Raw genomic sequence first — 22,286 nt, forward strand, 5'->3', positions numbered from 1 at the left:
TAAATGCAAGTTTCTTTTTTCTTGCCAGTCATAGTGATACAGAAACTTCACTGGCATGAGGTTGTAATTGCAGCGTGACAAGTTTACTTGGATAGTTCAAATTATAAATTCCTATGTCAGTATTTATAATGGGTAAAAGTTGACAAGTGTGTGTGGACATATAACATGGTTCACAGATCTAAAATTAATATTTGAATAAGTGAAGACTATTAATAAAATCTACTTTTGTATTAAGTGCTACTTTTTTTTAGAAATTGTACAATAAGCTAAAAGCTGCATACGTTTTTTGTTTCGTTTTGACTGAGGTGCTTGGTTTTAAAACGAAATAGTGATTCTAGTCATAGCAACTGATAATCCATTTTTTTTCACAAGTTCCATCCTAATCTCCCTCCACCGTTCCCTCTGGCACACATTTTTTTGTCTGTGTTCCCTATTCGCTATTAATCTCCACCTCAGTTTCTTGTTTGCATACTAAGCCCTTGACTCATGTTTTTTCAACAATTCTCTCTTTCCCATCTTCTCCTACAGGCACTGACGAGAAAAAAAGAGCTTGCATTTATATAGCCCCATATTGCTTCCTCAGGATTTCCAAAGTGATTGACAGCCAATGAATTACTTTTGAAGTGCAATCAAGGTTGTTTAGGCAAATATGGTACTCACTGTGAGCACTGCAAGGCTCTACAAACAACAAATAAATGAGTAGATAATCTGTTTTTGGTAGTGTTGGTTGAGGGAATGATGTTGGTCAGGACACCAGGAGAACGCCTTGCTCCTCTTCAAATAGTGCCAAAGAATCTTTTAAGTCCACCTGAGTTGGCATTCGGGCTCAATTTATTGTCTCACCTGAATGACGACACTTCTGACAACACTCCCTGAATACTGTGTTTAAGTGTCAGCCTAGGGTTATGTATCGAAGCCTGTAGTGGGACTTGATCGTAGAACTTTTCTTGACTTGGTGCGCATGCTACCTACCAACTGAAGCTGATTACCTTCATTAATACAGTTCCGTGGTGCAGTTCAACCTCTAGCACTTTTTCCAAATGGCAATGTTACTCGACTAATAACCCAGAGAACATGAGTTCAAATCTCACTGTGGCAGTTTGAGAATTTGCGTTCAGTTTAAAAAAAAATCTGGAAACAAAAAGCTGGCTTCCATAAAAGTGACCATGAAGCTGTCGGATTGTCGTAAAAACACAAATGGTTCATTAATGTCCTTCAGTGTAGGAAACGTGCTATTCTAAATCTCCAACCAACACTTCCTGAGAGTGACTATATCAGCACAGACTGGTGCTCGAACCAAGGATCCTTCTGATCGGTGTGACTCAGCTATTTTGTGAATAAACTCCGAGGCAACAGGGGAATGCAGTTTGACTCAAATCCATGGTCATCTCATCAGAAGTTGGGAACTCAGCTGATTGTCACTCTTGGGTCAAATAGCTGATCTTCGCCAGGGTGATTGTGGAGCTGCTGCAATTGGCCTCAGCACTTCTCAATGAAAGTGAGAATAGTTTCAGAACATCTGTAGCCAAAATGAAGTGAGTCTTTTTTTCCCTATCCAGTGCCATTTGCAGTTGTGAAGAACTGAGAAATTGGCCCCACAAGGTCTTGGGCAAATTTGAATGATTGATTTGGAACACTGGTAAAATCACAGCCTCCCAATTTGGAGGCAGAAACTGAAACACATAAGCTCTTGGGATATCTTGCATTTTGCAGCACTATGTATAACAATGAATATTTCAGTGTACAAAAACAACTTGCATTTATATAGCGCCTTTAATGTCGTGAAATGCCCCAAGGCACTTCACGGGAATGTTATCAAACAAAATTTTACACCGAGCCACATAGAGATATTAGGACAGGTGACCATAAAGTTGGTAAAGAGGTTGGTTTTAAGGAGCTGCTTAAACGAGGAGAGGCAGAGAGGTTTTGGGAGGGAATTCCTGAGCTTAGGCCTAGGCAGCTGAAGGCATAGCCGCCAATGATGGAGGGATGAAAATCGATGATGTGCAAGAAGCAAGAATTGGAGGTGCGCAGAGATCTCGGAGACTTGTCGGGCTGAAGGAAGTTACAAAGATCGGGAGGGGCGAGGCCACGGAGGGATTTGAAAACAAGGATGAGTGTTTTAAAATCGAGGGAGCCAATGTAGGTTAGCAAGCACAGGAGCGATGGGCGAATAGGACTTGGTGCGAGTTAGAATAAGGGCAGCAGAGGTTTGAATGAGCTCAAGTTTACGGAGGTTGCAAGGTTGAGAGGCCTGCCAGGAAAGCATTGGAATAGTTGAGTCTGGAGGCAACAAAGGCATGGATGAGAATTTCAGCAGCAGGTGAGCTGAGGCAGGGGCGGAGATGGGCGATATTACGGAGGTGGAAGTCGACGGTCTTGGTGATGGAGAGGATACGGGGTTGGAAGCTCAGCTCAGGGTCAACGAGGATACCAAGGTTGCGATCAGTCTGATTCAGCCTCCGACAGTGGCCAGGGAGAGGGATGGAGTCGGTGGCTGGGGAACGAAGTTTGTGGTGGGGACCGAAGACAATGGCTTTGGTTTTCCCACTATTTAATTGGAGGGAATTTCTGCTCATCCAATACTGGATGTCAGACAAGCAGTGTGACAAATCAGAGGTGGTGGTGAGGTAGAGGTGGGTGTCAGTGTACATGTGGAACCTGACATGTTTTCGGATGATGTCGCCGAATGGCAGCATGTAGATGAGAAATAGGAGGGGACCAAGAGTAGATCCATGAAGGACTCCAGAGGTAATGGTGCAGGAGCAGGAACAGAAGCCATTGCAGGAACAATGGACTAGGGAGGCATTGAGATCTGATCACTTTGCAAGGCACAATCAAGCACTTCAGTCTATTCTGAATCTCCCTGCTTTAGCATAAAACACATCAGTATATTCATTTTGATCATTTTGAAGGAGACCGGAATTGTTTTCTTCAAAATGATCTTTGAATTTGGATGTGTGCAGTCCTTTTTACAGCTTGGTGCTGTAATGTGATTTATTACTGACCACGCAACAATTAATTCTCCAAGGAATTGGATTTACCAGATTTCGATAATGCAGGAATGGATGTGTATTTTTACTGAATTTTGACCCCAAACATTATTTTATATTAAAAACAAAATACTACGGATGCTGGAAATCTGAAATAAAAACAGAAAATGTTGGAAATACTCTGTACGCTGAGTATTTCCATTATGTTGTGTTATATCTTTGATTAAAATTGTGTAATTTTTTTTCAAACCATTTTCAAATTCATTAAAAGTTAAGTTTGCACTGCAGCTATTATAGCTCCACACAGGATTTTTAGGAATGTAACTGCTTGTTTCAATTTGACAATGAGCTTTGCTAAGGACCTGTGTTTTTAAAAAAAAATTGATACTAAAATTAAGACACACACAATTGAATACTGAAAAGAAGTGGATTATACTGAGCTGTGGATGGCCTAATGTTGCTTTCTAATTTGCTATTGATAGGAGTCCGTTTTTGTGAGCAACACTTCAGAATTTTCTGCTGGGTCAGAAGTTTTTTTAATTAATAGTAGCAATGACTCATGAACTCAGAATGAAATTGATAAATTTAAGATCTGATTGCAGCATAAGGTCCCAATTAACAATCATTTTGTTGTAGGTTTTTAAAAAAGTATCAGTGCGTGTGTGTATTTTTAAAAAATTCCCTTGGTTCTTGACATTCAACTTGTTGCATCCTGGAACAGCAAACTGTAAAAGCTGATAGTTTTGAATGGTTAACCAGCTTAACTCGTTTGAGCACTTGAGCCCTTCTTTCTATTGCTATAAACCATTTGGGCGGGTGACAGCAACTCTTTATATCTCATTGAACCTTTGAGTTGGGTGACAGATTTTGAAAACAGTGTTTTTTGAGCTTCTGTGTTTAACTTTCAAATTTTAAAGATGTTAAACGCCTTTCGAAGTTTTACTACATTAAAGGCGCTATATAAATGCAAGTTGTTGTTGAACGTTCAGCAACTTCATTTAAAGATATTTGCATGATAATTCTTATTTTCCCTTTTCGCATTTATTTTCCTTAGTCCATTTTTGTACCCCCTGAGCTAGCAACCTCTTGTGCCTTCACTCAGGCTGTTGTTAAGCCAGCAGTTTGGGAACAAATTCCTTTTTTTTTGTCTCCCTCCCCATGCTGGAGAAGTAGCTGCCACTCCGTCAGATTCAGTTCAGACCTGTTCTCCATGGTACCTTTGTAACAATTCTTTTTTAAACAAAAAAGTACCTGGATTGTAACTGAAAGCAAAAAGTTTTACCTGCTGTGTTTAATGTTGCCTATCATGGTACTAAGTTTATCTTTAATATAAGCAAGATGTTTTTAAATTTCAAATTATACTTTATTTCATAAAATTTATGGTTACACACAGTTCAATGTAAATACAATTCAAAACAACACAATATAGATCACACACACGATCCCGTTATTACAATTTAAAACGCAGTACATATCTTCAATACATTCTGTACAATATAAAGTGGGGTGGCCTTTCCCATAGAGCCTTTGCATAGGCCGCACCTTGCTTCAGTACACCCCGCAGCACGTACTCCTGGACCTTGGAGTGTGCCAGTCAGCAACACTCAGTCGTGGACAGCTTCTTCAGCTGGAAGACCAGCAGGTTTCAGGGAGACCAAAGGGCCTCCTTCACCGAGTTGATGGTCTTCAGCAGCGGTTGATATCTGTCTCAGTGTGCGTCCCAGGGAACAGCCCGTAGAGCACAGCGTCCTTTGTTACCGAACTGATGGGGATGAACTGGGACACATACTAACGCATCTCTCTCCACACCTTCTGCACGAAGGGGCCGTCCATCAGCGGGTGCACGATGGTCTCGACCCCGCTGCAGCCTTGAGGGTAGCTCGAAGTGTTGCTGAGATTCCGTGCGTGTTGGAAAGACCGCACCGGGAGGGGCCCTTCTCATCACCCAAGCTACATCCTGGTGCCTGTTGGTCAGTTCCGGCAGTGACACGTTCTGCCAAATGGTATCGACATCTAGTCGGGGAACTGCACGATCAGATCCACTCTTTCCCTTCCTTGCAGGGCCCGCAGAACATTCGTGTCGACCACTGTCTGACGGCCTTGTGGTCGAAGGGGTTCCTCCTCAGGAACTTCTCCACCTGGGACAGGTGGTAGGGCACGGTCCAGCTGGATGGGACGTCCTGGGTCTGCTCGGCCAGCAGAGCCAGACCCAGTCGTCTTAGTGTAGTGGATAGGTAGAAACTCAGCATGTGGTGATATTTGGTGTTTGCATAATGGAGCTCTACAGACATCCTGAGGCAGCCACACACAAAGGTGGCCATCAGGATCAGGGCGGCATTGGGGACGCCCCCCGCCCCCTCCCCTCCTTTAGGAGCTTGTACATGGTGTCCCTGCGGATGTGTTCTACCTTGGACCTCCAGACAAAGTGGAAGGTAGCTTGGGTGACTGAGACGGCGGAATGGCGGGAACGGTCCAGACTTTGGCCACGTAGAGCAACACCGCGAGCACCTCACACCTTATCACCAGGTTCCTGCTGGCCACGGAGAGGGAGCACCCGCCCCCCCCCACCCCACATACTAAGCTTCTGTTTGGCCTTGGCGACCCACTCCTCCCAGTTCTTGGTGCAGGCCTGGGGCCTCCCGAACTGGATTCCCAGCACCTTCAGGTAGACGGACCTGACGGTGAAGGGGACAAAGGATCGGGTCTCCCACCTGCCAAAGAACATGGCCTCACTTTTCGTTCTGTTCACTCTGGCCCCTGAGGCCAGCTTGAACTGGTTGCAGATGCCTATTGGTCAATGGACCGACCGCTGGTCGGAGCAGAAGACCGTGACGTCATCCATACACAAGGAGGCCTTAACCTGAGTGCCTCTGCTGCTTGGGGTCACCACCACTACCACCCCCTCCCCTGCCACCTGATACCTGTATCCTTCCTGATGGATGCGGCAAATGGCTCGATACAACACCTGAACATGGTTGCAGAGAGAGGACAGCCCTGCCTGATTCCAGATCTGATCGGAAAGCTCTCCGACTCCCACCCGTTGATTAGGACTGTGCTACGGAAGTCCGTGTGGAGCAGTCAGATCTAATCATGGATTTCCTCCCCAAACCCCATTTTGTAGAGCTTGTCCATCAAGTACGTGTGGGATAGTCTGTTGAAGGCCTTCTCCTGGTCCAAACTGATGAGGCAGGTGCTCACCCCCTTATCCTGCATGTAGCAGCGCAAGGCTATCACAGATCTTCCTGCCGGGTACAGTACAGGTCTGATCAGAGTTGATCACCAGCTCCAGAGCAGACTTGAGCCTGTTCGTAAACGGCTTGATACAACACTCGTCATTTAGCAAATAAATGGGTCGCTAATTTCTTCCCTCTCCCCCTTCCGCTTGTAGATGACGGTGATGATGCCTTTTCTCATGGACTCTGACATGCCACCTGCCAGAAGCATACCCCCCCCTCCGTACACTTACAGCAGGTTTGGGCCTATCCAGTCCAACAAAGATGAGTACAACTCAACCGGGAAGCCATCGCTTCCGGGAGTTCTGCTCTTCTTGAAGGACCGGATGGCCTTTGTCAACTCATCCAAAGTTAACGGCTGATCCATGCTCTCCCACTCGCTATCCTCTAAGACCTCCGTGATAGAGGACAGGAAGGACTGGGAGGCCGTGCTGTCTGTGGGCTTCGCGTCGTGCAGCCCGGCATAAAAGGACTTGCTGATCCTCAGTGTGTTAGCATGCAAAGATGTCATTGAGCCGTCTTCCTCCTTCAGGCTGTTGATCACAGAGGCCTCTGTGTGCAGCTTCTGGAAGAAGATGGAGCGTGAGCACATCTCGTCCTGCTCCACAGAGCAGACTCTGGACAGGAAGGTGATCTTTGAGGCCTCAGAGGTGAAGAGCGAGCTTTGCTGGTGCTTCACCTGTGTGAGTTCCTTCCCGACATCCACCCCCATTGACTGCAGCTGGAGCAGATCCTGCATGAATGCTTTTCTGGAGCTGGGACAATTCCCTCTGTCTCCCTCTCTCGCCTTCTGAACACCTTTGAGGATGAAGAACCTCGTGATGTTGGCCTTGATCGCTTCCCACCAGTGCACCATGGAGACAAAGAGGGGTTTCACGGTCCTCCAACCTGTGTAATCCTTCCTTAGTTCCTCGATGTTCTCCAGGGTCAACAGCCTCACCTTCAGCTTCCATATCCCCCTGGCCCCTTCTGGTCCTCCTGCAATTGACAGTTGGCCAGTAGGAGGCAGTGATCAGAGAAGAACACTGGCTGGACATCGGTGGATCTGACGTTGGGCATTGAGGACACGAATAGGAAGTCTACCTTGAAACAGACAGACCCGTCTGACCTGGACCAGGTGTATCTCTGTGGCGCTCCGTCTGTAGGGTTGCTGAAGACGTAGTGAACCTTCGCGTCTTTCACTGCTTTCATCAGGAGTTTGGATGTGGTGTCCAGTATTCAATTGGCCCTGCTGGATCATCCAGCCATATCGATGATGCATTTCAAGTCTCCAGCCAGAACGACTGGCTCGGAGGTCACCAGCAGCATCGGGAGATGCTGGAAGACCTCCAGCCGCTCACCCCTGAGGGTCGGGGCGTACACATTGATCAGTCGGAGTGGGGCGATCTTGTACAGAACATCTGCTACAAGCAGGACTGAACGGTGGTGCTCAGCAAAGTGAGCACCCAATCTGCGTTTGGACTCGCCAATGTAGAGGGGTCTTCATTGAGAGCGGCGGGTACTGTATTCATTGCTCACAATGCGGTCTCCTCTGCATTGAAGGGACCAAACGCAGATTGGTTGATCACTGTGCTGAATACCTCCACTGAGTCTGCAAGCGTGACCCTGACCTGCCGGTTGCTTGCGATTTTAATTCCCCGTCTCACACTCTCATTGTTCTCTCTGTCCTTGGCCTCTTGCACTGTTCCAGTGAAGCTCAACGGAAGCTCGAGGAACAACAGCTCATCTTTCGATTTAGCACTTTACAACCTTCTGAACTCAACACTGATTTCATAACCACTGCTCCCTTTTTTTCCCAGACAGCAGGTGCTGGTACTGGTTCTGATGTTGCCATTAACAGCTCCTCGAGGCCCATCTTTTGTTTCTTGTCCCATTACCACCCTCCTTGCCTTGCACCATCATCCCTTTTGTCATTTACTTACTCGTGCCCTTCACCCTATCAGAGACCTTCCCTTTCGGTCTTTCCTCCCCTCCCCTTCCTCCAACACACCATTCTCCCCCCGCCCCCCCCCCCCCCCCAAGCTCTGCACTGGCTTAAAAAAACGTTTAATCTTCAATTTCTTCCAGTCCTGATGAAAAGTAATCGACCTGAAATGTTAACTTTTTCTTTGTCCACAGATGCTGCCTGACTTGTTGAGTATTTCCAGCATTTTCTGTTTTTATTTCTGTTAATAACCATGATATCTCTTCCCCTCCCCCTTACAGCCAGATATTAATAGACCACATGCTCTTTCATGAAGTGCCCGTCATTGTTTTCAAGGTTTACTTGTGGAATTCCATGAGTTCTGCATTTTACAGGAATCTACCAAATACATGTCTTTTTTTAAAAACATCTTTTCTTTTCCCCCCCCCCACTTTGATTCCAAGAGGTCTCCCAGCTCATAAAACTTAAACTTTGACTGAGGGGTCAATTAGGTAGGTCAGGGCTTCCACTGGTGTGATTAGGAGGGGCTGGGGAGTTGCTTGAGAGAGTGAGAACATGCGTGCAGACTAAGCTAGCACCCGAAGGTGTTGCGGTGCTGCTCGTTATTGGTCCATCGAGAACTAAAAAGAATATATTCCTACTTCTGTCTTAAAATTCGGACTTCGTGATTAAGATTGCAAATTTATGTGGGGAATGGGTTAACAAATCTTCAACATGTTGGTGTACAAACATGCTGCAGTGCAAGAATGTTTGCTTGTTTTATTTTGTTCTAAATTACTTCTTTTGTTTTGGGTGAAATACTGGGTGATAAAATATATTTCCACTTTTTATACTTGATGTGCCCACCAATTACTGCCAGATAAGGGACAGCACGGTTGAGGAAAGTATGAAGCTTCCTGCACTCTCTCCCTCAATCACTTTAGAAAACTTCAGAAGAACACCTTCAAATGCAGCAATATGACATTCAATTTCTATACCAGCAAATCCACAGGGCCTTTGTCAAACCTCCACTTCGTGCTGAATTGCAGCCAGTTTTGACTCGTCAGTCTTTGCTCACTTGGTTCTGTGTTGAGTCTGCCCAAACTAATTTATGTTGGACTTGGAGCTAGCACACAGAGGATATTTCCATTCCATCAAACTGAGCTGGATTAAAATCCAAATGAGAGAAGTCTGGTAACCTTTAGAAGAGGACAGGACAAACTTCTTCACACACAGTTGTGGGGCTGTGGAGTTCACTTCCAGGGTTAGCAGTTGAGGCAGAAACCATGTCAACATTTAAGATTGGATAGGTAGATGAGGGGGAAGGGGTTTCAGGGATATGGGAACAAGTTGATTAAATATAATGGCGACATGGACTGGTTGGGCCAAAAGGCCTGTTTTCTGTGTTGTAACTTGTATGTGTTTCTATGTAGTTATAACTATGACACTTTTTGATTCGTTCATGGGATGTGGGCGTCGCTGGCAAGGCCAGCATTTATTGCCCATCCCTAATTGGCCTTGAGAAGGTGGTGGTGAGCCGCCTTCTTGAACCGCTGCAGTCCGTGTGGTGAAGGTTCTCCCATAGTACTGTTAAGTAGGGAGCTCCAGGATTTTGACCCAGCGACGATGAAGGAACGTCGATATATTTCCAAGTCAGGTCGGTGTGTGACTTGGAGGGGAACTTGCAGGTGGTGTTGTTCCCATGTGCCTGCTGCCCTTCTCCTTCTCGGTGGTAGAGGTCGCGGGTTTGGGAGGTGCTGTGGAAGACGCCGTGGCGAGTTGCTGCAGTGCATCCTGTGGATGGTACACACTGTAGCCACTGTGCGCCAGTGGTGAAGGGAGTGAATGTTTAGGGTGGTGGATGGGTTGCCAATCAAGCGGGCTGCTTTGTCCTGGATGGTGTCGAGCTTCTTGAGTGTTGTTGGAGCTGCACTCATCCAGGCAAGTGGAGAGTATTCCATCACACTCCTGACTTGTGCCTTGTAGATGGTGGAAAGGCTTTGGGGAGTCAGGAGGTGAGTCACTCGCCGCAGAATACCCAGCCTCTGACCTGCTCTTGTAGCCACAGTATTTGTGGCTGGTCCAGTTAAGTTTCTGGTCAATAGTGACATCCCGGATGTTGATGGTGAGGGAATTTGGTGATGGTAATGTCGTTGAATGTCAAGGGGAGGTGGTTCGACGCTCTCTTGTTGGAGATGGTCATTGCCTGGCACTCGTCTGGCACGAATGTTAGTCACCACTTATCATCCCAAGGCGAGGTGTTATTCTGACACGCCCTCTTTTCCCTTTTCCCCCCAAAAATCAAAAGCTTGTAATATATTTTGAGAAAATTGATGAATGTTCAATTTTGTTGCTCAAAGTGAATCCTGTTCTATATTTAGTGTTGGAAATTTAAACACTATGTGTTGTGAAATGCATTTATAGAATATATGAATGTTTTGAAACTGAATGGAAAAGTTGGAGATTAGTCGTGATTGTTTGCATGAAATGTTTCTGAATTGATGCATGTTTCAAACCATAGAAGGGGCCATCTACATTTGTTTTCTTACATAAAATTGCAAACTGCGTTCTTGGTTACTCCCACCCAAAAGCTTACTATAAAAATTGTAATGGAAATGAAGCATGGAGCACTGTGATCATAAGAGTTTAATTATAGATAACCTCTTGAGTCCAAGGATCAGCTTTCAAAGTTTCAAGATCATCAAGCAGCCATCAGGTTGTTAGAATATTTGTCTTGGTTTATATGGGTACATAATCTGTCACCTATATTGTACAAACATCAGGAGCTGCATTATTTAAATTCTGGTTGTTGAGCCAGACTTTGCATTTGACTTTAATTCTGGGACTGGTAACTATGTTGACTAGAGGATGACATCATGTGAATCTATAAATTTACTGGAATTAGTTATCTATGTGGACTTGAGGAAATGGCTTCAAACAGAAGAGCTGATGCCAGCAGTTTTCACATCTGCTTTCTCTGAAGACGTTTGCTTCTTCTGTGTTCCTGGAAGCATTCAAAAATATAAAAACTGTAAATCAGCTGTAAAAAGTTAGTTAGTTACTAATTTTCCTCTTATTTTATGCTTCTTTTTTGGAATAAGTTTATATGTTGAACAGAATTGAAATGCATACGTACTTAATAATTTAGTGGCAATTCCTCTTCCAGTAAATGCACATTTCAATCCATATATGGATTGGTTGTTCCTTGATACCATATATTGGATAACAGCAAGTTGCTTCATAAACTGTGTTTTATAATTTTAAAATTGTTTTGGTGGAGCCTGCTGACTTGTACACTTTCCATTACAGCGTATGCAATCATCAGTTTATGAGGTGTCCCAGAATGTGTTAAGGCTGTTTGCAAAAGGTGAGAATACACTGATAGAATTGTCAATAGCATGAATTATTATGCCAAAATATTTTCCCAGTTATGTGTTTCAGCTATCTAGTGAGTTTTATTTTGAGTTGTCTCTTTAATTCTTAACATTTTGTCCTGTTTGGCTGAGTTAGAACTGTAATTACATTTTTTTTTCTTCAGTACTTTTGGGACAAACTTATTTTAAATTGTGCTATTTGGTTCCCCCAGTGGCTTAGTACATAAAGACACACAATGGTGTTAAATTGAGCCATGCAGATCAGAAGATCATAGGTGTAATTCTCAGTCTGTGCTGAGTTAGCATATCTGCACTGGGGCAGATGTTAGTGCTTCAGATAGCGTCAATACCCCTGGGCCAGGAAAGATTCTGCAAGGTTGTTACTGGCTTCTGTTTGAGTGGGCACGAAGTGAGAGCAGGGTTAGCCAATTCTGTGGTTGATTAGACTGGTTCCACGCTCGCTCACTAAGCGCACATGCAAAGACGGGCCATTTGGATCTCTGTATTCTCCAGTGCCTGCAGGTGGTGGCCTTTTTAAACCTATGCAAATTCACTTGTTTTAAAATAGAATCCTTAACTGTAACTCAGTCCTGTGAAGAAAGAAAATGATGACAATCCCAAACGTGATAATGTGATATGTGTGTGTATATACAAGCTTTCATGTAGAGCCTCTAACTGAGTATTATTAATGTGCAGCATATCTCCATGTGCTCCAATATTGCCCATGAACAATAACCTGCTCTAGATTTGAATCTCATCTGTTATTTAATTAAACTGTTTGTTCTCTCACCTTTCGATGTCATGAATGGAACAACTGAAAACTCACTTGCTTTGCCAAGTAGAAATGAAGAATAGTCATTTTGGCGAACCTAGTCTTTAAGGCTTTTAAAAAGTTTAAAGTTGATCCTAATTTATTTCCCAAGATGAATAAAATAAGTTATTGGTAAAAAGTGTACATTTCTGAGTGTCAACTTGGTTCACTGATAGCACTTCTGTATTTAAGTCAGAAGGTGGTGAGTTCAAGCCCCACTTTAGAACACTCCCCGCCGCCACCCACTTCCAGGATTTGAGTGTATAATCAAAAATAAAATACTGCAGATGCTGGAAATCTGAAATAAAAACAGAAAATGCTGGAAAAGCTCAGAAAGCGAAGCAGCATCTGTGGAGAAAGAAACAGAGTTAACGTTTCAGGTCATAGACCTTTCATCAGAACTGGAAGATGTTCATCTTCAATTGCTGAGCTTTTCCAGCATTTTCTGTTTTTATTTGAGTATATAATCTAGGCTAACACAAGTGCAGCACTGAGGGAGTGTCTTGGCCAACATTTCTTCCTGAACCAATATCGCTGAAACAGATTAACTCTGCTTTTATCTCATTTGTAGTTTGTGGGATCCTGCTGTGTGCTATTGGTTGCCACTTTTGCCTATGAAACAACAGTGACTATACTTCAAAAGTACTTAATTGGCTATGAAGTGCTTTGTGACATCATGAGGATGTGAAAGGCATGATATAAATGCAGTCCACCTTTTTTTTTCATTCTTTTATTGTTGGAGGTAATTAAAAGTGCTCCTGTGGAACAGTTTCCTTTTCCATGTGGTGTTTTACATTTAAGTCGAGCTAAGTAGGTGGTTGTTCCAAGTAAAATAATCTTGGGTATATTCCTTGCAGCACCTAATGCATAATTGACAATAATAATGACATAATATTGCTTCAAAAGGAGATATGTGGTTAGTCTGGAAATTTGTAATTGAGGAAATGATGAGTTTAATCTTGGATTGTGAGGTTGACATGACAGACAGGAGGAGATTAATGTTAATGGACTTTAAGTAATGCTAGTTGGTTGCTTTTTGTTTCAGTATGCGAGCATGGGCATCGAAGAAATGTCATCAGTCTACTTGTATTTTAACTGAGGTGCCACTCACTGCGGTGTTTTCATTTGATATTGATGACAGTAGCAGGATTAAAGAGAGGGGTGTTCTGTGTAACATATTTCTGCATTTGTGTGTCTTCCAATTTAAAAAAAAATAGATTTCAAAGAATTGTCCATTTTCTCCATTTTTTTGAGCTACATGACATTTGGAAGTAGTACTGTAGATAATTACTGTAATTTCAGAAGCTGTCTTGATCACTATCAAATTACAACAACTTGCATTTATATAGTGCCTTTAACATAGAAGAATTCCGCAAGACATTTTACAGAAGAGTAATCAGACAAAAATGGCTACGAAGCGAAAGAAGGAGATACTAGAAGGGAGTCACAAAAACCTTGGTCAAAATGGTGGATTTTAAGGAGGACCTTAAAACAAGAGAGGGAGGTGGAGAAATTCCAGGGGCAGAATTCCAGAACACGGGCCTAGATGGCTGAAGGCAATGGTGGGTGAAGCAGGGGGGATGCGGAATAGGCCAGAATTGGAGGAACGCAGCGTCCTCAGAGGGTTTTGGGGCTGGAGGAGGTTCCAGAGAGGAGCGAGGCCATGAAGGGATTTAAACACTAGGATAAGAATTTTAAATTTGATGGATTGGGGGACCGGGAGCCAATATAGGTCAGCGAGGACAGGGGTAATGGGTGAACGGGACTTAGTACAGGATAGGATACTGGCTGCAGAGTTTTGGATGGGTTCAAGTTTATGGAGGATGGAAGGTGACACGTTGACCCAGAGAGCATTGGAGCATTGGAGTAGTTGAGTCTGGAGGTAACAAAGGCATGGCTGAAGCTTTCAGCAGCAAATGGGTTGAGGCAGGGTTGGAGACAAGTGACGTAACAGAGGTGGAAATAGGACAAGAATTCTTTCTATCCTTTTTGTTTTTCTGTTGGGGTATTATACAAGTAGCTGTATTTTTATCATTGAATGTACAATACTTGAACTCATCCTATAGTTAGTCTAAATAATTTTATTTTGGAATTGCTGCTGTGCTCACCATGGATGTCTTTGATTAATATATTAAGTGTTCTCTTGGGAACAGTGCAATGGCTGATCACTAATCCACATGTCTATATTCACCGTATTTAATTAAATTGGGTTAGTGTCTTTTTTGTGGCCACAGAGCACTGTATAAAATGTGGAGGAATGTACTTGTAAATGGGAGCTTGTCACTATTGTTTGGAGTCAAGCACCAGAGCACCTCAATAAATTGAAATTGGAGTGTGTTGTTAGATAATAGAAATTCTGCTTTAGTTTACAAGGTTTTACCTACTGGGTATGTATGAAGATAATTGGTACAGTTGGGGAACCTTAGGAGCAAGGAATTTCAGTTATGGTTTTTTTTCCCTTATTATTTGACAAACCTAGTTAGAGGGTCGAAGCAGCAAGTTAGGGTTTTAAAGCCCAACAATTATAGAAGAAAGGTAAGACAGAGGAGTGTGACAAAAATCAAGCATTTTTATTTAAGATTTAGCATAATATTGGCTTTTTACTTCTGAGGGAAACCAGCTTGACTCGGAGAAATCAAGCTTAACATGATACCATCGTTCAAGAATTTAGTTGGGTTGTCCAAAGAATTGGGTCGGGGGGGACCAAACCATTCAATTCAAATACAAATATCTTGTGGGATACTTTCTCTACTTTTCCTGGTGATGTATGTTCTAATAGGGTGGGGTGCCACACAGCCAAGCCTGTCTTCATCTGAGAGCTACCTACTTTCCAGTACACGTCTCTGGATAGTCATCTGGGGTAGGAACCTGAGCAGTTGAGCCCTGGCATTGCACCACCTAAGATCATTTAAATATCAGCATAAAATGGAGAACAAATGTAGTTTCGCCTTGGTCTACGAAGCCTAGTCCACATACACTGAATCACTGAAGAGCCCAGAATGGAGTTAGAATAGTATCTAAAAATGGTGCACAGATTTCCTACAATTTTGATAGAGCTTTCGAGCATCAGCCTGCACATTAACTGAAAGTTAAAAGCAATTATGAGGTTTTTTTTTCAGTGCTTACCTACTTTTTTTCTTCCTCCATCAATGCTCGCAAATGCATTTTTCACATCTCTTAGATATTGCTGAAATTTTTTGATGTTCAGTTTTACGGACATTCGCCATCTTGAGATTTGTTTCTGTGCCCTTCTTTCAATTGCACATGGAGATAGTGTCTTGTGTGGTCCAGCATTTTTTCTCATTTCCTTTACAGTTCACACAAAAATTCACATAGCTAAAATAAAACAGAAAAAAAGTTTTTTAAAAAAGAAACCTGAAAACCAGTGGAAGAGACCAAATGGATATGCGTGCGAAAACCTTTTGCTGACTTTTTTTTGTTACTTTTTCCTCTCATCCCCTCCCCTGCCGTCCTGAAGGTGTTGACTCCTTTTGGTGTTGAACGTCCTCTGACACATCATACAGGTAGCACCATATTTTGGCTGAAATCAAAGAATGAGGAGACCTGGGATTGAACCAATGCTTTCTTGGCCTGTGTGGCTCAGAAACTCACTGGGCTGTTGTTAGTACCTTGTCTGACTTTTATTGTAATTTTGAACTTCGACTTGGAAAATATGATATTCATCTTCATGTCCTCTCCACCACTACATTGCTAGTGAGATTTTTTTTGTGACAGCCCAAAGATGTGATCAGACACTATACTAAATCTTATTTTGACTCTGAATAACAGGGAGACTTACAAAAGAAGCTCAGAGCAATAGTAGATTTGTGTCTCATTGTCATTTGATGAAGTGAACCAATGAATAAAGCTAATAGACCACTGTGAGGTATAGTTGGAACAGTAGAATACAGGTCTGCCGAGGTTACGATGAGGTTTTATAATACTCCAGTGGCATTATGTTCAGTTTTGTTCACCACATTGTAAAAAAGCACAAGGTCTGAATTTGCTGCAAAAATGCACCATAGCAAATCCAAATGTTACCTTTTATCAATTGTTTTGTTTTATTTTTCTGTATATTTTAGTTGATGCAGTTTTTATTCAGTATGTGGGGAAGCTGCTCCATTAAAGGTAATTCTTGTATTCAGCAGCTTTTCTCTTCTCTCTTTTATCTGGTATACAACGGGGTTCAACTGTTGATGTGTTTTGTCTGCGTTTTTACATTTGATTAGCTTTTAAATGCTGCTAAGTCTAAAAAATGTTCAAATTGTGGAGCAATCTTACTTTATTAAAGTTTAGTGATAGAATTGGAATTGCGTGTCATTTTTTAAAAAGGAGTTTTGAATTCCTTTATCTGTAAGCACAGGCTAAAATCAGAAGGATGTTATCTTTTTAAAGAGTGGAAGTCATGTGATACATGCTTATCAATGTCATCAGGAAGTTATTCATGATTTTAAGTAAGGCTTTAAGTGTTTCAACACATCAGTGTTTCACCTGCTGTCTACCCACACACTGGATTTCCCAGAAATGGTACATCTCTAAAGAGGGTGAATGTATGTCTGGAACCGAATAAAGAAAGACTGTTTCAAAATGATAACCAAGACCGGTGAAGGATGTGAATTCAGCCACTGTAAGTGATGATTTCTTGAACAGTAATGGTGTGAGTTTTTGTAAGGTTTCTCTGTGGTAGTGGTTTTTCTTTTTCTAAACTTCACCAAACTCGATGGGAGATAATATCAGTCGAGCAATTGTCTGGTCATAGAATGTATCAGGGGTGCTGTATAAAGGGCCCAGGTTTGAATCCTTGTCACAGCAGTCATTTTGCACTCTTGCCCTCCCCGAGGGCTGCGTTTTATTTTGCAATTTTCTCCACTCCTCTGTTCTCCTTGAAGATGTTGATTCTTGCTGCGATGCAGCTTTCTGGTTTTTCACCCAGTTAGTTCTTCAAATGTGAGCCTAGTGTTGTCAGGTTATTTGACTATGCAGGGCATCACAGCCAAGCTCAATTCTGTTGTCGCCCAGTATTCATACACACACATTTTTGCGCAGCAGTCACTGCATACTGATCAGAAGCAGGATCACTTGCTCGTTTTACTTCCACTAGCCCAAGAGAGTGACCCCAGGTTAGCGTCCCCGGAGCTACCTTGGCTAAGAGCAGCTTACCTGGCACAAACCAGCGATCACACCTTGAACCTTCTGATCTATATGATTTTGTGGTACGGGTGTGTCCTTTTGTCTTTCTTGAAATTAAGTGCCATGGGGGAGGTAGTTGAGGAAATTGTCCAGCCTTGCCTTTTTGAAGTTTTTTCCTCATTGCCCAGTACAAAGCAGTATTAACTCGACCTGTGGAGGGATCCATAGGCTGTAGAATTCTCCACAGCCTGGCCTCCCTTGCTGAAGGAGGACCAGTTATAGGCAAAAGAGGGAGGTGCTGAATTAAGACAACCATTATTATTGTGGGTATATGGAATAATGGAGTTAATGAAAATGATGTATAGGATAAGAGACACAAAGGTGTTTCTTAGAGAAAAGGTGCTCGGTGAGTAATGTGCAGGGCATTTTGGTGATGATTGCTTGAATGGATCATGAAGCTATATGTAAGATTGTAACAATCCAAGAAATTTATTGAAGTATTTTGCAGGGAAAAAAAGCTCTATTCTACAGAAGTGTAACTGCTCTACAGATTGTAAAGTTCATTTGATCTGAGTGGTCATGCTGATCATAGACATTTACGGCACAGAAGGAGGCCATTCAGCCAATTGGGTCTGTGCCAGCCGAAAAAGAGCTATCCAGCCTAATCTCACTTTCCAGCTCTTGGTCCGTAGCCTTGTAGGTTACAGCACTTCAAGTGCATATCCAAGTACTTTTTAAATGCGATGAGGGTTTCTGCCTCCACTATCCATTCAGGCAGTGAGTTCCAGACACCCACCACCCTCTGCGTGAAAAAAATTCTCCAACTCCATTCTAATCCTTCTACCAATTACTTCAAATCTATGCCCCCTAGTTATTGACCTCTCTGCTAAGGGAAATAGGTCATTCCTATCCACTGTATCTATGCCCCTCATAATTTTACACACCTCAATTAAATCTCCTCTCTGTTCCAAAGAAAACAACCCCAGCCTATCCCTCATACCTAAAATTCTCCAGCCCTGGCAACATCCTCGTAAATCTTCTCTACCCTCTCCATGCAATTACATCTTTCCTGTAATGTGGTGACCAGAACTGCCTGCAGTACTCTAGCTGTGGCCTAAGTAGTGTTCTATACAGTTCTAGCATAACCTCCCTGCTCTTATATTCTATGCCTCGGATAATAAAAGAAAGTATCCCGTATGCCTTCTTAACCACCTTATCTACCTGTCCTGCTACCTTCAGGGATCTGTGGACATGCACTCCAAGGTCCCTCTTCTTCTATACTGCTCAGTATCCTCCCATTTATTGTGTATTCCCTTGCCTTGTTAGCCCTCCTCAAATGCATGACCTCACACTTCTCCGGATTGAATTCCATTTGCCACTTTTCTGCCCACCTGACCAGTCCATTGATATTTTCCTGCAGTCTACAGCTTCCTTCCTCATTATCAAACACACAGCCAACTTTTGTATCATCTGCAAACTTCTTAATCATGCCCCCTACATTTAAGTCTAAATCATTGATGTATACCACAAAAAGCAAGGGGCCTAGTACTGAGCCCTGCAGAACCTCACTGGAAACAGCCTTCCAGTCACAAAAACGCCTGTCAACCATTACCCTTTGCTTCCTGCCACTGAGCCAATTCTGGACCAACGTGCCACTTTCCCTTGGATCCCATGGGCTTTTACTTTTCTGACCAGTCTGCCATGTGGGACCTTGTCAAAAGCCTTGTTGAAATCCATGCAGACGACATCAAATGCGCTACCCTCATCGACCCTCCTTGTTACCTCCTCAAAAATTCAATTAAGTTAGTCAGACATGACCTTCCCTTAACAAATCCATGCTGACTGACCTTGATTAATTCGTGCATTTCTAAATGACGATTAATACTGTTCCTCAGAATTGTTTCCAATAACTTGCCCACACCGAGCTGACTGCCCTGTAATTACTCGGTCTACCGCTTTCTCCCTTTTTAAACTATGGTAAAACGTTAGCAGTCCTCCGGCACCGCACCTGTAGCCAGAGAGAATTGGAAAATGATGGTGTTTAGATCTTACAAACCATGAGTGTGAAATTTGAATACTGTATTGAGGTCGTTTGTACCCTGCCATGGGTTACTGTTGTAAAATATTTGCTAGGGGAAGAAATTTGCAGACAGATGTTCGTGACAAAAAATGGAAAATGTTCTTCCTGGACAAAAATGGAGAAAAAATAACCACTGGTATTCCACAAGGACCTGTTCTGGGACCCCTGCTACTGATGATATTTGTGAATGGAATACATGAGAATACATAGCTCATCTATTTCTGCAAAGAATGTAACTGGTTATTTTCATGTGGAGAAAACTGCTTATTTTTTGTATTTGCGTGCATGCTAAATGGTGTGTTCTACATAGAACAGACGACCCAGTGGACGACATGTACAGAAGCTGAAGTACAGTGCTCTGTATTGAGGCTGAGGAAATTTTGTTTTGCTGCAGTCGAGTGCAAAGAATCTTTGATTTAAGGGTGGGTGGAGAAGTGATTTCTAGCTTCGCTCAGCTCGGTGAGTAAATGCAACACCTGGTGTAGCACTGAGCTGTTTACTCTAGGAATGATATTGATATCCAGTCTGTGTTGTCTTAGCTGATCTCAGCTGTAGGGGCAGTGTGATTGCTCTTAGTCAAAACTCTTTTGTTTAAGTTCTAAAGTACTGCGGATATACTGAAGGGGATTGTTCAAACATTTTGACCGTTTGGCCAGCTATTTAAACTCCCACCTCTGCCAAAAGAGAAAACAAAGAATTGCTGCTTTTAACAGCACACCATGTCAGTACTCTGGCTTCTGAGTCAGAAGGTCGTGGTACAAGCCCCTCCCCAGGACTTGAGCATATAATCTAGGCTAACACTTTAGTGCAGTACTAAGGGAGTGAGACTGAGGCCCCATCTGCTCCTCCAGGTGGGTGTAAAAGATTCCATGACACTATTTGAAGTAGAGCAGAGGAGTTCTCCTGGTGTCCTGGTCAACATTTATCCCTCTACCAACATTACTAAAACAGATCATTTGATCATGTATCTCATTGCTTTCTGAGGGACCTTGCTGTCTGCAAATTGGTTGCCGTGTTTCCACTGTGACTCCACTTCAAAAGTACTTGATTGGTTGTGAAGCGCTTTGGGATGTCTTGAGGTTGTGAAGAGAAGTATATAAGTGCATGTTCTTTCTTAATTGCCAGGCCAGATGAATCACTAAAATCTTATTCCACTTTGGGCATAATTTATTTGAACTTTCATAAAGCATTTGGTAAAGTTCCATGTAAATTACTTCTAAGTAAACTAAAAGCCATAGGAATGCAGGGTAGAACACAGGGTTGTTTAGGAGAAGGGAGACAGAATATTAATGAGAGGAGTAGTGTCAAACAGATGTTCATTGAAAATGAAATGAAAACCGAGCAATAAGGGCAGAGAATCCAGAGGATTTCGATAAGAGGTGCAACAGAGAGAGAGAGGGAGAATAAGTGGGCCATAGGCTTTTGAGAGCTCTATATCCGCTTTAGGGGTACAGCTTTAAGAAATTGTATAGTATGTTAGAATGACCAAGGCTAGGTAGTTTCGCTTTAAGAAATCTTTAAAGGCAATTAAGATCAATCAGGAACGACTCCCAGCCTGGAATGATAAAAGGCAGGGCAATCGTTCAGTTGAAAAGAGGCTGGAGAGGAAGAAGTTAAGAGTGAGAATCTGTATGCTGGTAGGTAATCCCTGTTACCGTTTTGTTCATCTTTGTGCTTGAAGACGCAACTTCCGTGGGTGAATAAACCTCACTTGTTTTGAATCTTAAGCTCTAGTCTGTGTGTCTATGACTACTGGGTCCTGGGCTTGCTTCAGTTTGTTACAGTGGATAAAAATACAACTTAAATTTTAATACCAGCAAACGAAAATTATTGCATATTGGGTACAGGGTGACTTTAAAAAGGAAGCTCAGAGCAATAGTACATTTTTGTCTCATTGTCATTTAATGAAGTGAACCAATGAATAAAGCTAATAAACCACTGTGAGGTATAGCTGGAACAGGAGAATACAGGTCTGATGAGGTTTTATAATACTCCAGCAGCATTATGCTCAGTTTTGGTCACATTATAAAAAGCATAGGGCCTGAATTTGTTGGAAACATGCGCCATAGTAATAGCACATCTATAGCGTACGCCATTATTGTAATGCAGAAATTCCAGGAAATTATGACGTGAGTGACTGATGCCATGATTTGCTGGGACTTATGCGCTGCTCCACAGAGACCGAAAAAGTTGAAACCTAATTATCATAGCCCCACTCCCATTAAAATCAATGGCGAGTTTGCTGAATTAACGCCACTGTGATCGCCGCAGCCTCTTAGACCATGACAGAATGGCGCTGGAGGCCTCAATCCATGAAGTATTCAATCTTGTTACCTGAGGGTAGCGTTTTTACTGACTTGTTCTAGGAAGTTCATTGAAATCTTAAACCTCAAGTAGTAAAATAAGTGTTTTCAAAGCCAGGTATGTTCTGATTTCCCCTGAAATGATGCTATTTTTATATTATGATTTATTGAACTCTGGCACTAAGCATGGATTGCAACCGGTAATGAAATATGTCTAGGGATTGCACGCAGTTCAGAAGACAACCTTTTGGTTGTCCTATGGGTCCTTTCTTAAAGCTAATTTATGTATTTTTACGATGGTTTCAGTACAAACTCTTCAATATAATAAACCTGACCATACATTCTGCGACCCATCTCCACGTTATCAGATTGGAGCCATTGCTCCTAAATAACTTGTTCTGTTCTGGATGTTTATTTGCCATTGTCCACGCTGCTCCTGGTCTGCCGCTATGCTCGCTG

The 22,286-nt window shown here is 42.8% G+C and overlaps 1 protein-coding gene across 12 annotated transcripts in view; it reads left to right on the top strand.

Annotated features, from left to right (window-relative positions):
• LOC137324497 (transcriptional-regulating factor 1-like) overlaps positions 1 to 22,286 on the top strand; it is a 217,217-nt gene that overhangs the window by 39,252 nt on the left and 155,679 nt on the right. For 4 of the 12 annotated variants that reach the window (XM_067988840.1, XM_067988838.1, XM_067988841.1 and 1 more), the window contains exon 2: positions 11,439 to 11,496. The exons of the other annotated variants lie outside the window; for them this stretch is intronic. The gene's annotated coding sequence lies outside the window, so the exon portion shown is untranslated. The remainder of the gene's footprint in view (positions 1 to 11,438; positions 11,497 to 22,286) is intronic. 12 annotated transcript variants of the gene reach the window in all.

The sequence above is a fragment of the Heptranchias perlo genome, chromosome 8 (assembly GCF_035084215.1).
Source record: "Heptranchias perlo isolate sHepPer1 chromosome 8, sHepPer1.hap1, whole genome shotgun sequence".
Classification (NCBI taxonomy): Eukaryota; Metazoa; Chordata; class Chondrichthyes; order Hexanchiformes; family Hexanchidae; genus Heptranchias; species Heptranchias perlo.